The 13,015-nt window shown below is 54.3% G+C and overlaps 1 long non-coding RNA gene across 2 annotated transcripts in view; it reads right to left on the bottom strand.

Moving 5' to 3' along the window:
- The window catches only part of LOC102994769 (uncharacterized), a 173,394-nt gene that overhangs the window by 70,540 nt on the left and 89,839 nt on the right, over positions 1-13,015 (bottom strand). The window contains exon 1 of one of the 2 annotated variants that reach the window (XR_003683299.1): positions 7,384-7,521. The exons of the other annotated variant lie outside the window; for it this stretch is intronic. This is a non-coding gene — a long non-coding RNA (uncharacterized lncRNA). Of the gene's footprint in view, positions 1-7,383; positions 7,522-13,015 lie in introns of those variants that run through there. 2 annotated transcript variants of the gene reach the window in all.

Raw genomic sequence — 13,015 nt, 5'->3', positions numbered from 1 at the left:
CCTCCCAAGGGCCCCACCTCCTGACACCATTACACTGGGGATTAGGGTTTCTACATCTGACTCTGGGGCGGCGGGGGGGGGGGGGGGGGGGGGGGACACGAAAATATAGTCCATAACGGGAATCCATAAAGCCAGCCTCCGTCTGCGGATTGCCTTCGGGGCCAGAACAGTGGTTCGTCCCTCCTTTCTTGCAGGCATCCTGCAGAGTGGCACAGTGCAGGTTCTCCGTAAATAGTCACGGGATGAAAGAAAGACGGAAGAACAAAAAAGAACTTTTATAAACGCTGAAGTCCTAAGCAAACAGTGCTTGGTTTCCCCCAAATCCCAGAACAGACCCGGGAGCCCTTGAAGGAGGAGCACTCTGTACATGACTTCTGACTTTCTAACCCCAACGCAGTGTCCAAAAGTGCAGGCAATCCCAGAAAACATTCCCCAAGCATGTCCTGTACGCCTGTCATGGTGCCAAAAGCTGGGGCGAAAGAGAGAGCAAGACCCAGAGCCTGTTCTCAAAACATTCCCAATCCAGGGAGAAGAGCTGGTGTTCAAACAAGTTGGACGCTTCTTCCGGAGACAGAAGGAACCCAAAGCCACTGGGGAGATAAGAACTGTAGGTTCCAAAGCCTGGCCTTTAATATTGATTACAATAACTATCACCCGCAATGATAGCTGCGGTGGGTACTCATCTGTGTGGCCAGCTGCTCGATAAATTGCACTGAAAGGGACCCAGAAACGCTTTCGCTTTCAGGGGGTGGCTCGGACTCCCAGCCTCTGCAAAGCCCATTGCAGGCAACGCCGAGAAAGCTCGGCGTCTGCTGGTGTGACAGATGTTATCAGAATCAGCAAAACGAGGTACATTTTCCCCTAGACTTATGAATCCCTCCTCTGCATTTGCCCTCATGTTTTGACATTAATTGAACTCTGTCTTCACTACTAAAAATAAACTCCAGGTCAAATGCAATGAGCCAAAAACCTCAATATGAAACCACAAGAAACAGTAATAGTAAAACGGTCCAGTAGCAGAGGTGTTTTGAGAATCCGTTTCTGTTTCAAGGGTAGAGTTCCGAGTGGGTCGGGAATTCTTTCAGCAAACACTCCGGACACTGAATAAAGGAAGCAACCTTGACACACGTACCCCGTGGCCAAAGACCAGGGCTGGCTCGTGTCTGAGGACAGGCGGGCAGGTGCCTTCAGACACCCTCTCACCAAAGGCTAGAGAGGGCTGGCTTGGGAGTATCAGGCAGGACCCAAGAGACGCTCCCAGAGGGAGGCGGGCCCAGGAGAGGAGTCCAAAACAGCAAGGTGAGCGTCAAAGGGAAGAAGGCAACGCTGCGCGCGGGTGCGAGGAAGGGCCGGGATACGACAGAACAACACAGTCAGGAGCCAGACAGGTGAGAAGGTGGGAGAGAAGCAGACAACAAAGGCTGCCTCTCACTGAGCATCTCCTCAGGCCAGGTTCTGCAGCTGAGAAAAAAGAAGCGTGGAGAGCTAGAAAGGACTTGCCCAGGGTCACAGGGGGTAGAGGGAAGTGCAACTGGGGTAAAATCCCGGTTACGGCAGGAACAGTGCAAACAGTCCCAGGGATGGGAAGGGTGTGGAGGCCTGCTGTTGGCGTGCAGCCCAGGTGAGCTGATTTCTAGGCAGGGATGAGGGCAGACAGGCTCCCAGTGGGAGAGCAGCGCCTTTAGAACAATAGCACCCCAGGCACAAGCACAGATGTCTGGGCTTTTCTCAGAGCCCCTAGGACAGAGCAGCCCTGACCCGGGACGCCCTCAGGACTGCAAGCCTCGGATTCCCAGCGTCTGCTCCCAGAAAGAAAGACGGAAGAACAAAAAAGAACTTTTATAAACGCTGAAGTCCTAAGCAAACAGTGCTTGGTTTCCCCCAAATCCCAGAACAGACCCGGGAGCCCTTGAAGGAGGAGCACTCTGTACATGACTTCTGACTTTCTAACCCCAACGCAGTGTCCAAAAGTGCAGGCAATCCCAGAAAACATTCCCCAAGCATGTCCTGTACGCCTGTCATGGTGCCAAAAGCTGGGGCGAAAGAGAGAGCAAGACCCAGAGCCTGTTCTCAAAACATTCCCAATCCAGGGAGAAGAGCTGGTGTTCAAACAAGTTGGACGCTTCTTCCGGAGACAGAAGGAACCCAAAGCCACTGGGGAGATAAGAACTGTAGGTTCCAAAGCCTGGCCTTTAATATTGATTACAATAACTATCACCCGCAATGATAGCTGCGGTGGGTACTCATCTGTGTGGCCAGCTGCTCGATAAATTGCACTGAAAGGGACCCAGAAACGCTTTCGCTTTCAGGGGGTGGCTCGGACTCCCAGCCTCTGCAAAGCCCATCGCGGGCTCCGCCGAGAAAGCTCGGCGTCTGCTGGTGTGACAGATGTTATCAGAATCAGCAAAACGAGGTACATTTTCCCCTAGACTTATGAATCCCTCCTCTGCATTTGCCCTCATGTTTTGACATTAATTGAACTCTGTCTTCACTACTAAAAATAAACTCCAGGTCAAATGCAATGAGCCAAAAACCTCAATATGAAACCACAAGAAACAGTAATAGTAAAATGGGCCAGTAGCAGAGGTGTTTTGAGAATCCGTTTCTGTTTCAAGGGTAGAGTTCCGAGTGGGTCGGGAATTCTTTCAGCAAACACTCCGGACACTGAATAAAGGAAGCAACCTTGACACACGTACCCCGTGGCCAAAGACCAGGGCTGGCTCGTGTCTGAGGACAGGCGGGCAGGTGCCTTCAGACACCCTCTCACCAAAGGCTAGAGAGGGCTGGCTTGGGAGTATCAGGCAGGACCCAAGAGACGCTCCCAGAGGGAGGCGGGCCCAGGAGAGGAGTCCAAAACAGCAGGGGGCGCGTCAAAGGGAAGAAGGCAACGCTGCGCGCGGGTGCGAGGAAGGGCCGGGATACGACAGAACAACACAGTCAGGAGCCAGACAGGTGAGAAGGTGGGAGAGAAGCAGACAACAAAGGCTGCCTCTCACTGAGCATCTCCTCAGGCCAGGTTCTGCAGCTGAGAAAAAAGAAGCGTGGAGCGTGAGCCACAACTACTGAGCCCGCGTGCCACAACTACTGAAGCCTGCGTGCCTAGAGCCCGAGCTCCGCAACGAGAGAAGCCACCGCGATGGGAAGCCCGTGCACCACAACGAAGAGTAGCCCCCGCTCCCCACAACTAGAGAAAGCCCGCGCGCAGCAACAAAGACCCAATGCAGCCAAAAATAAATAAATAAAATTTTTTTAAAAAAAACAAAAAAACCTGCTGGGTCTCACACTTTGTCCAGTTCCGCCAGGTAAACCTGGGTCCCAGGGGAGCAGAAAAGGATGGGTGAAACCTGGAGAAAACCTAGAGCCCAAGCTGGGAGGTCTCCTGGAAGGAACAGGAGGCGTCTGGGGGCTACGGTTAAAGGCACAGAGAGACATACCAGGACGGAGTTATTGGTGATGTGTAGCACTTACATCAATTTAGCAAACAGTCCTCTCATTAGTAAAAGCTTCTAAACGTTAGGCAGGGATGAGGGCAGACAGGCTCCCAGTGGGAGAGCAGCGCCTTTAGAACAATAGCACCCCAGGCACAAGCACAGATGTCTGGGCTTTTCTCAGAGCCCCTAGGACAGAGCAGCCCTGACCCGGGACGCCCTCAGGACTGCAAGCCTCGGATTCCCAGCGTCTGCTCCCAGCGGCTGAATTCTAGGGGACTTCCTCTCCCATTAGCCCCAGACAGACCTGCCGAGCCTTTCCTCCATCAACAGAACGGTTCCTCCAGCTTTCAGATCCTCCGCCCCCGTGACTGGACTCCTATCTGCCGTTTTCCCGGACGTGGGAACAGCTCACTCCAGCCCTGCAGGTGCTACCGGGAGGGGGGATCCCAGAACAGGTGACTGCACATCCACGTACACACTCCTGCGCCCCAAGCTGATGGCCTGGACCGGGAGCGGGGGCTTCTGAAACAAAACTCAAGGACTGGTCGAGCGCTCGAGGGCCCAAAAAACGCATGCAGCACTTTCACAGGATGGCCTGAGAGCTGCACTCACTGCAGCTGCCTTCTGACACCAGAATCGCAAGTAGATTGTGAAATAAAAGCGAATGGGGGGGCTTCCCTGGTGGCGCAGCGGTTGAGAGTCCGCAAGAACTGTAGGTTCCAAAGCCTGGCCTTTAATATTGATTACAATAACTATCACCCGCAATGATAGCTGCGGTGGGTACTCATCTGTGTGGCCAGCTGCTCGATAAATTGCACTGAAAGGGACCCAGAAACGCTTTCGCTTTCAGGGGGTGGCTCGGACTCCCAGCCTCTGCAAAGCCCATCGCGGGCTCCGCCGAGAAAGCTCGGCGTCTGCTGGTGTGACAGATGTTATCAGAATCAGCAAAACGAGGTACATTTTCCCCTAGACTTATGAATCCCTCCTCTGCATTTGCCCTCATGTTTTGACATTAATTGAACTCTGTCTTCACTACTAAAAATAAACTCCAGGTCAAATGCAATGAGCCAAAAACCTCAATATGAAACCACAAGAAACAGTAATAGTAAAATGGGCCAGTAGCAGAGGTGTTTTGAGAATCCGTTTCTGTTTCAAGGGTAGAGTTCCGAGTGGGTCGGGAATTCTTTCAGCAAACACTCCGGACACTGAATAAAGGAAGCAACCTTGACACACGTACCCCGTGGCCAAAGACCAGGGCTGGCTCGTGTCTGAGGACAGGCGGGCAGGTGCCTTCAGACACCCTCTCACCAAAGGCTAGAGAGGGCTGGCTTGGGAGTATCAGGCAGGACCCAAGAGACGCTCCCAGAGGGAGGCGGGCCCAGGAGAGGAGTCCAAAACAGCAGGGGGCGCGTCAAAGGGAAGAAGGCAACGCTGCGCGCGGGTGCGAGGAAGGGCCGGGATACGACAGAACAACACAGTCAGGAGCCAGACAGGTGAGAAGGTGGGAGAGAAGCAGACAACAAAGGCTGCCTCTCACTGAGCATCTCCTCAGGCCAGGTTCTGCAGCTGAGAAAAAAGAAGCGTGGAGAGCTAGAAAGGACTTGCCCAGGGTCACAGGGGGTAGAGGGAAGTGCAACTGGGGTAAAATCCCGGTTACGGCAGGAACAGTGCAAACAGTCCCAGGGATGGGAAGGGTGTGGAGGCCTGCTGTTGGCGTGCAGCCCAGGTGAGCTGATTTCTAGGCAGGGATGAGGGCAGACAGGCTCCCAGTGGGAGAGCAGCGCCTTTAGAACAATAGCACCCCAGGCACAAGCACAGATGTCTGGGCTTTTCTCAGAGCCCCTAGGACAGAGCAGCCCTGACCCGGGACGCCCTCAGGACTGCAAGCCACGGATTCCCAGCGTCTGCTCCCAGCGGCTGAATTCTAGGGGACTTCCTCTCCCATTAGCCCCAGACAGACCTGCCGAGCCTTTCCTCCATCAACAGAACGGTTCCTCCAGCTTTCAGATCCTCCGCCCCCGTGACTGGACTCCTATCTGCCGTTTTCCCGGACGTGGGAACAGCTCACTCCAGCCCTGCAGGTGCTACCGGGAGGGGGGATCCCAGAAGAGGTGACTGCACATCCACGTACACACTCCTGCGCCCCAAGCTGATGGCCTGGACCGGGAGCGGGGGCTTCTGAAACAAAACTCAAGGACTGGTCGAGCGCTCGAGGGCCCAAAAAACGCATGCAGCACTTTCACAGGATGGCCTGAGAGCTGCACTCACTGCAGCTGCCTTCTGAATTGTGTGTGTGTGTGTGTGTGTGTGTGTGTGCGCGCGCGCGCGCGCGCGTGCAGGGGGCGGGGTGCGGAGAGAGTTAACAATCTGTGAATCTGGGTGTACGGGAGTTCTCATATCATCGTTGTAATTCTTTCTGCCGGTCTGAAATCACACCCAAGGAAAAGATGCCCAAGAGCTGGGGGGGTAGGGGGTGCGCAGGAGGGTGGCAACAGGCCTAAAGGTCTAGTACAGACCATCCATGCAGGCCCAAACCATAAGCCTTTCCCACCAAAACCCAGTCACCTGATGTATAAATGTTATGATTTATTGTGTAGACTACTACAAAGGATAAAACTGAAGCTGAATTTGAACTACCACCCCTCCTGCCAAGAAAAAGAAAGACAGATGATGGCTACTTCTCTGCCGAGCCTGCGCGTCCGGAGCCTGTGCTCCGCAACGGGAGAGGCCACGGCAGAGGGAGGCCCGGGTACCGCAAAAAAAAAAAAAAAAAAAAAAGCAAATGGGGAACGTGAGTGCGCAGGGCTGCAGAGCACCCAGGACGGAAAGGCTTCGCCAGTGCTCGTCAGCTCAGCTCCTGGTAGGTCTTATTCATACGCGTCTTCCAAGAGTCTCAAGGGGCAGCACCCTCTCCAGGAAGCCTCTCGGAATGGACAAGGGACCCTCCCCAGGCCTCCCAGCTGCCTGGTGGATCTGAGAACCCTCTGTGTGTCAGGGCCGGCCGCCACGGTGACCGAAGGGCAAGGCCTCGTGCTCTCCATCTCCGTGGGTCGCATCATCACCCGGAGGAGCACATCAGCACGCTCCTCAGCTGCTGCCTCAGTTCTACCTCCCTAACTGTCTTCTCACCAGTTCACACTTTCTCACCCAAATTGCCACCCTTGAAGAGCTTTCCAATGTGTGGTAGGACTCATTTTTCCTTTTTCCATCATGTTACTTATTCTTCTCAACACCTTGCCATCCTCTCCCCATTGTGGGCTCCACACATCTCAGCAGGACGGCTGGACCATCCTCACCTTCTTGATTCTTCACATCCCATGATACTCCAGCTTTAGTTCAGGGAAGAGCAGTTTTCAAGTTCCTCTGGAGTATTGAATGGATACGTATTTTTTTTTCTAATTAAAGGCCCCTAAATCCCAAGTGGAACAGGTTGGTTTCATAGGGAGCCCCCAAGGGAGCTGGCAGAGCCCCAACCGAACATTCCTGTCGACAGCAAGGGCAGGAAGCTTCAGTGCTCCGTCCACCAGGGGCATCCAGGCTGCAGGAATCCGCGAGGCACTCAGCCAGGGCCTTCCTAAAACCACCTTTAGCATCCAGAAATGGGGCGGGTGTGTGTCATTGGAGAGAGTGCTTCCACCAGTGTTATTCCTCAGGCGGCTGAGAATCACTGCACGTCCACACAGCTCAGAAAATCCTTCAAGGAAGCTCCACGCAGCTGAAAGGCACAGCCATCACGAGGGACCATCTTTTTAATTCCTTTCTGGTCAAAAGATCAAGCTGGGCTTCCCTGGTGGCGCAGTGGTTGGTATCAGGGTTATGGAAAGCCAGCTTCCCAAGCACAGGAAGCTGGGCCGAGCCGTTCAAAACCACACCCCAAGCTGTGCTGCGCGAGATCACCAATTCCAATAGCCATCTGTGGTTCCATAAGGCTCAAGAGGAGAAAATCCCTTACCTTGATTCTTCACATCCCATGATATTCCAGCTTTAGTTCAGGGAAGAACAGTTTTCAAGTCCCTCTGGAGTATTGAATGGATACGTTTTTGGTTTTTTTTTTTTTCCCAATGAAAGGCACCTAAATCCCAGGTGGAACAGGATGCTAGAAATATACAAGAAAAGGGAAGTATTAGTGTCAGTGCTCACACGAATGAATTTGGTAATGAGAGATTTCATTCATTTAAAAAATAAAAAGTGCATATTTACTATATACTAAATGAGAAGCATCTGAAGAGCGGGCATTTATTGAGTAGCTATTACGTGCCAAGCACTGTGTTGGACATTTGAACACATGAAGCCACCTGACCCTATGAGATCGGTCTTGGCAGCTGCATATTTCAGAAGTCACATAAGCAGCCAGGCCACAGAGGGTCAGGTGTTCCTGACCCCCAAGCCCTCGCTCCATCAATCATGGTCCCCTTCCTTCCCCGCTAAAGCTTTTTCATTCATCTGATTCCAGGAATTCTGGGTAGAGGGGAAGGAGAAACATACCCAACAACTTAATTCTGAGAATGGCCAGTCCCTGGAAGCCCAACCCATTCTACGGACGGTGGGGAGTACGTGAATCATGGAAGCTGCATCAGATTAACTTGGTTGGCGGCTTTATCTGCCCTCAACACTGTCATGTAGTAACGTGGGATCAGTGGACATCACGCGTTACTCAGGGAACCAAAACTGTAGCCTCGCCAGAGATTCTTATCCTAACTGCTAATGGAGATGGCTTACATGAAGAGGCCAAAAGGGTGGAGTGGTGTGGGGGAATGGGACCCGGGGGCCGCCCCTGGTTTACCAGCTCTGGGAGGACCTCCTAAAATCCCCGGAAGCAGGGCTGAACGCTCATCTGGGTGGGCACAGACACGGACCCTCTCCTCTCCTTCAAGGGGCAGTGCAGCAGCCACAGAAAGCCACGCTGTCACATTTACGATGGGGTGGTCCTTTCCCCTTCCAGACCTCCCTCCTGCCCACCCCTACTCCCCGCAAAAACTCCCAGCATCGTGGCAGCCAGATCGTCGAGGAGATGAGGCTCAGTGAGCACAGACTCAGGAGGTAGAAGGCTGACAAGCTCTGAAGGGGAATTTGCCCTCAAGTCTGGGAAAAGCCAGAGCAGCACATAGGCCGCTCTCTCCGCGCAGAGAGAGGAAGCCAGGCAGTTTGGACTCCCCGCCGTCACTCCCCTCTCTCTCCTCCAGGAGAACAAACTTGGGCCCGGTCTGCCTCTCTGAAGCCCTCTGGTTGTTACATTCCTCCCTGCCATGTGTTAGCATCACGGACCGACCTACAAGCGCTCTGCAAGCCCCAGAGGGTTCCTGTCCGCTCCCATCAAGCGCTGGTTTAATCCATCCGAGTCCCAGCTCCCAGCAGCAGAGGGCAAATCGCCCTCCCTCAGAGAAGCCCCCCTGACGAGCCACGCACTGAGAAAGACGCCATCCTCAGCACATCCACGCTCCCTCTGCGGGCAGCCTCCCACGCTTCTCAGACATCCTGACCAGGAAAGCACTTTTTGCCTCATTGTCGACGTGCATTCGCTTCATTACCCAAACAAGGCAGCAGCCCAGCTAGCTTCCTGGTTGACTGTAGGCTCTTGTCAGAGTGCCTGGCTCGGCATCCCAGCTCTACGACTGAAAAGGTCCTGGAGCCTGCGCGAGTGCCTTCAGCTCTCTGAGCCTCAGTTTCTCGTCTTAAAGGTTTGTTCTTAGTGTGAGGTGAGAATCTCCGCGGAGCTTAGCTCTATGGCCTGGCGCGTCAGGAACACTTAGAAACGGCAGCTGTCATTACTACCGCACTTAAGCAAATGCCCGGGCCCTGACTTCTTCGTCTCCTCCCAATGAGCGGGGGGTGGGGGGAACAAGGTCTCCCCTCTTCCTGTCTCACCACCACGACTGGTCCAGTGCGAGGCCTCAGTACACGGGGGGCTAAGGGAACAAGTGAAGCCAACGCAAACAGCACTAAAAGCTGAGGTCTGCATCACAGCTATAGCTCCTCAGCCAGGCCTGGCTGTGGCTCTCACGTCTCAGTTCATTCATCTGTGAAATGCAATGGATTATGACACTTACCCCATCTCCCAGATGTGCTGCCAGGATTAAGTGAGATAGTGCACGCGAAAGGGGCTCTGTAAACTCTAAGTACTAGGGAAATGTAATTAATCATAACGACAGTGCCACTTAGGAGCACGCTCCGTATGGGACACTTTGCTGAGGAATATCCTCCCGGACCCCAGGAGGTCAGGTCACAGGTACGACCATCATCGCCACTTTACAGATGTGGGAACTAAAGCTCGGGCTAAGGAGGCTGCCTGACCGGTGTCGGCAAATCCGTGGCTGAATTGTTGGTGTCCAGGCTCATCCTTACCCCTCCTCCTTGTAAGGAGCCTGCAGGAACCAGAAGGTCAGCTCCTACAGAAAAAGAGCCTCTCTCCAAGGCAGCCAGACTGATTAATGTTTTTAATTAATGTTTTAAACCATATGCACGGAGCAACGTTCCACGGAAATTCGGGAGCTAACGTTTCTAACTTTCTCCCAGGGGTCGGCCCAGCCAGAGAGAGGCGCGAGGCCAGAGCACAGGGGGAGGGCGGCCCGGGCTGGCCAGGGTGGGAGTGGGACCTTCACGGAGCGGGAAGGTCACAGCCCTGCCTCAACACACGGAGCCTGACAGGCAGTGCGGTCACGCAGAGAGACAAGCGGGGGAAAAGGGAGACTGGCCGGGCACAGGGCGACAGGACGCGCACGGCTGCTCCTACCAGGAATCTGGCAGCCCCAGCAGAAGAGGAAGCAGGGCGACAGGAGGAGGCCCAGCAGGTAGCATGTGCCCGGGGCCTGGGCCTGAAGGGTGAAGGGGCTGCTGCTCCTAGACCTTCCTGCCTGACACGCTGTCCAAAGGGTAGACTTTCACCCGCTCTCTGGCTCACGGAGATACTCGACACTTGAACCCGAACCAAGGGGGCCACGGGCTTTCATGGGGATGCTGACAATACTTCCCTGATGTCACCCGGGATGGAGGGAGATCACTGCTGGGGCCCAGCGCTGTGCTCTGATGAACGGGGAGCCTCAGTGCCCATGACGGGCAGACCCGTGACCCCCAAGGTCCCAAGGAAGTGAGAGGTGGATGGAGGCCCAGACACCAGCCCCCTGGCCGGGATCTTCCTGGCTCTGCCTATAGCGTTTCAAGCGAATCACAGTTCCAGAGCATCTACTCCTTTCTACCGCCTGAAAAAAGGGGCTGTGCCATCGTCCTTTCTCCAACGAGAAGGTAAGGGGCACAGAGTGTGACATACAGCACCGGTGATTAATCACCAGCTCTGCTGTGAGCAAGGCCACCGCGTCACTGGGCAGCCGGCCCGGACGCCACATGGATGCCACCTGGGCAGCAGGACCACCTGGGCACGCTGACGGCAGCCGGCACCAGCCACCCCGTACAGGGCCCTGGGCTGCTTGGCAGGAGAGAGTGAGCCAGCCATGAAATAAGCGACCGCACGGGGGCTCCTGCCCTGGACATCATCAAAATGCCACCCGTTCACAGCAAACAGACCATAGTGGTGGGCTGCAGTGCCTACAGGAGCAGAGGACAGGACAGCTTCCCCCAGGAAGCCCCTGAGAGTAGGCCCTGGCCTTGGGAGGTGTTTGCTCCCCCTGGAGAAGGCCCCGGAAAAGGACATAAACACAGGTACTCCTGTGCCTCTCCTGGAGGGGCAAAGCTGGTGGAGGCCCCAGGCTGGCTTGCACGCTTGCCCCGGATTCTATGAGATCCGGCAGGCCAGAGCGCAGAGGCGACACGCACAGACTCAGAACACAGGCTGTCTGGGTCAGAGCTAGTTCCCACCAGTCAGCAGCCAAGCAGCCCGGGCAGTCTACTTAACCTCCGTGATCATCACCTGTAAATCAGGGCCGGTGAGGGCAGCTACCTTCCGAGACTGGGACGGGGACCACAGCAATGTACGTAGAGAGTACAAGGCGATGTGTGGCTCAGGGTAAATGCTTGACACTTTCGTTATTCTCAGTGTCTAATCGCTGTCATTACTCCTGTTGCCTGGCAGGCAGACCGACAGTCCTGGGTTTGAATCCCACCTCGGCCACTTCCTGGGAATGGGACCAGTCACCTGACCTCCCTATGCCTCAGTTTCCTCATCTACAAACTATGGACCAGCCACACGGCACCACCAAGGATTACAGGGGCACACGTAGCAAAGCAAGGGGTACGGTAGGAGCTTTCAAGAATGAAGGCCCTGACCCCAACTGAGGGGCATTCTACAAAGCGACTGGCCTGGACTCTTCCAAAATGTCAAGGTCAAGAACAGCCGAGGAACTGCTCTAGGATAAAAGGAGGCTAAAGAGACATGGCCACTAAACACAGTGCTGACCCGGAATCAGAAAAAAAAGTCGAAAAGGACGTTATTGGGGCAACTGATGAAACTGTGCATGGCCTGTGGATTAGATAATACAATTGTAGCGATGCTACATTTCCAGAATTTGATCATCACACTGTGGTTATGTAAGAGAATGTCCTTGTTCTCAGGAAACACACGCAGAATGTTTAGGGATAAAAGGGCAATGTCTGCAATTTACCCTGAAATGGTTCAGAAGAAAAATTGTGTGTGTGTGTGTGTGTGTGTGTGTGTGGGCGCGCGCGCGCGCGCGTGCAGGGGGCGGGGTGCGGAGAGAGTTAACAATCTGTGAATCTGGGTGTACGGGAGTTCTCATATCATCGTTGTAATTCTTTCTGCCGGTCTGAAATCACACCCGAGGAAAAGATGCCCAAGAGCTGGGGGGGTAGGGGGTGCGCAGGAGGGTGGCAACAGGCCTAAAGGTCTAGTACAGACCATCCATGCAGGCCCAAACCATAAGCCTTTCCCACCAAAACCCAGTCACCTGATGTATAAATGTTATGATTTATTGTGTAGACTACTACAAAGGATAAAACTGAAGCTGAATTTGAACTACCACCCCTCCTGCCAAGAAAAAGAAAGACAGATGATGGCTACTTCTCTTCCCACGCCCCAGGGCCAGGCTTGGAGGGCCCACATCCTTGCCATCCAGCGGGGGGTGGGGGGCACCCTGGAGGAAGGCAGAGGCAGCATGGACCACTGCAGCCAAGGCTGGCTTTCGCTACGTGCCAGGCAGTGTTATGAGAGCTGTCTGCATCTTGAGTCCTTTGATTCCCCCAAGAACCCTTCAGGCAAATTCTACTGTTATTCCCCTTCCACACTGCAGGAAACTGAGGCTGCGGACAGCCTCCTGCCCAGGGTTTAATCTGGAGCATGAGTGAGCTGAGATTTGCACCCAAGCTGCATCCACAGGACTTCTGCCCAGGGTTTAATCTGGAGCATGAGGGAGCTGAGATTTGCAGCCAAGCTGCATCCACAGGACTTCTGCCCAGGGTTTAATCTGGAGCATGAGGGAGCTGAGATTTGCACCCAAGCTGCATCCACAGGACTTCTGCCCAGGGTTTAATCTGGAGCATGAGGGAGCTGAGATTTGCACCCAAGCTGCATCCACAGGACTTCTGCCCAGGGTTTAATCTGGAGCATGAGGGAGCTGAGATTTGCACCCAAGCTGCATCCACAGGACTTCTGCCCAGGGTTTAATCTGGAGCATGAG

Source organism: Physeter macrocephalus, chromosome 15 (genome assembly GCF_002837175.3).
Source record: "Physeter macrocephalus isolate SW-GA chromosome 15, ASM283717v5, whole genome shotgun sequence".
NCBI classification, from domain to species: domain Eukaryota; kingdom Metazoa; phylum Chordata; class Mammalia; order Artiodactyla; family Physeteridae; genus Physeter; species Physeter macrocephalus.
The sequence above is the reverse complement of the archived record's forward strand: the minus strand, read 5'-3'. Positions and strand labels throughout refer to the sequence as shown.